Source organism: Pyrus communis, chromosome 13, assembly GCF_041283825.1.
Source record: "Pyrus communis isolate YQ-2024b chromosome 13, ASM4128382v1, whole genome shotgun sequence".
Taxonomy (NCBI): domain Eukaryota; kingdom Viridiplantae; phylum Streptophyta; class Magnoliopsida; order Rosales; family Rosaceae; genus Pyrus; species Pyrus communis.
The window spans coordinates 11,188,895-11,190,693 of NC_142577.1; the positions used below are offsets into that span (position 1 = coordinate 11,188,895).

The 1,799-nt window shown below is 35.8% G+C and overlaps 1 long non-coding RNA gene across 1 annotated transcript; it reads left to right on the forward strand.

Annotated features, from left to right (window-relative positions):
• Positions 1–468: 468 nt before the first annotated feature.
• LOC148691757 (uncharacterized) lies at positions 469–1,392 on the forward strand. The gene is made up of 2 exons (XR_015955237.1): positions 469–1,011; positions 1,130–1,392. It is a non-coding gene; the product is annotated as an uncharacterized LOC148691757 (long non-coding RNA).
• Positions 1,393–1,799: the final 407 nt, after the last annotated feature.

Genomic DNA, 1,799 nt, shown 5'->3' on the forward strand with positions numbered 1-1,799 from the left:
CTGACGATCATTCTTTGTTCGAGCACTCTGTTATAGTTGAATGCTTGCCATACAAATAACTGGACATTAGCCAGGGTACCTCTGAGTTCAGCCGTTAAGGCCTTATACTTGTATTGTGAGTGGCCTTCATGCTGAAACATGCCGAGTTCCATGTGCAAGGTGTTATGTCTAGTTGTTATAATGGCCATCCGACTATTTAACCGGGCCCTGCTTTGCAAATCTGGTATTAGAGTCAAGTTTAGCATTTTAATAGTATAATTATAATAGTAAAGTACCTTGAGGACAGAAGTCATTGATACAACTGATATTAGGCCTGGCAATTCCTGACACGACCCGATAACCCAACACGACACGACACGAAATTAACAGGTATTCGGGTCAACACGATAACGAATCGGGTCGTTATCGGGTAACCCGATAAACACCTGTTAAGATAACGGGTTGATTCGGGTATACACGTAGGTAAAGTTTCTGTTTGTTTGCTTGCTGCAATTATTGAACGTATGCCGTTACAATATTTGTTTCCTTCTGTTTTGTCTTATGCATTATGTCTATGTGGAACTACCATTTGGATCATGTGAATGACAACTTTCATGTATATTTTTGTAGCATCCACACATGATCAGGACATCCTTAGCTACTATGAGGACGAGCAACATTGTAATGGATTTGAAGAAGTACTAACACGATATGTAGACATCATTCCCCATCTTTGACTTGTAGGTGTTGCAGCCTCTAGCCACCGTAAGGGTTAATCTGTATCTTTTTTGTTCCTTGCTGCAGGACCTACATCTTTTGCACTAACTATTAAGATGGCCATGACAAAAACAGAAACCTCACCTTCCATTTCCCTCAAAACATAAACCTCACCTTCCATTTCAAATTGCAACCTTCGGTTGAACTGCTGCTCAGTTCTCTCGCAGAAACTACTAACGAGAACATCTTCTGAAAACCCCAAATCTGGTGCACATTCAAAGAAAATCTTAATACCAGAAAAGGTTGGGTTTTTTGGTGAGTTTTTGGCCGATTTCGCGTTGGTCATTTTTTGGTTTGAATATTATGGCTTTAGAATTGTGATTGGTTTTCTGTGCAAATTTTGTTTTAGCGATTTGGGGGGTTTTGTTTTCAGGAGGAGATCAATTTGCTGGTGATGAGGATATGCAGCAGCAGAGGTGTTATGATGATGCATCTGCATTTGATAATAAATGCGAGGAAATTGACTGGTAATTAACAGTATTACCATGTATATGTCTTCAATTGTTGTTACTGAAAGTATTTAGTTGAATTCTACTATTAATAAAAAAAACATCTAAACAATGATATGTAATCTGAGAGGAGAGATTTAATAGCATTACTATGTTTTTAGTTCGATTCAGTGATGCAAACTGTGAATTTTCTTTACATTTACTTTTATTTCAAGATATTGCACTCTTCTTTCAATCCTACAACATCGTGCGGGCATTTCTTGGTAGTAGTTATATATCTTTGACTTTTAAGACTATAAACATCTTTTTTTTTTTTTAAACAAAAAACCCTCCTTTTTCTTTTGTCATCGTTGAATTATGTGTGTGCATGTGTGAATTAAAAATAAGGCCATCTTAAATTATGTAGCAATGTATCTTTTTTCAACTAAGTATTAAGTTAATGTTTTGTTGATTAGGGATTGATTCAATGTATTTCTTTTCAATAATAGTAAGCTAATGTCATCTTTTTGTGTCTCTGATTATTCTTATATTTTCTATTTTGACCTAGTTTAATTATAAAAGAAAAATGAGATTAACACACTGTCACATCACAGT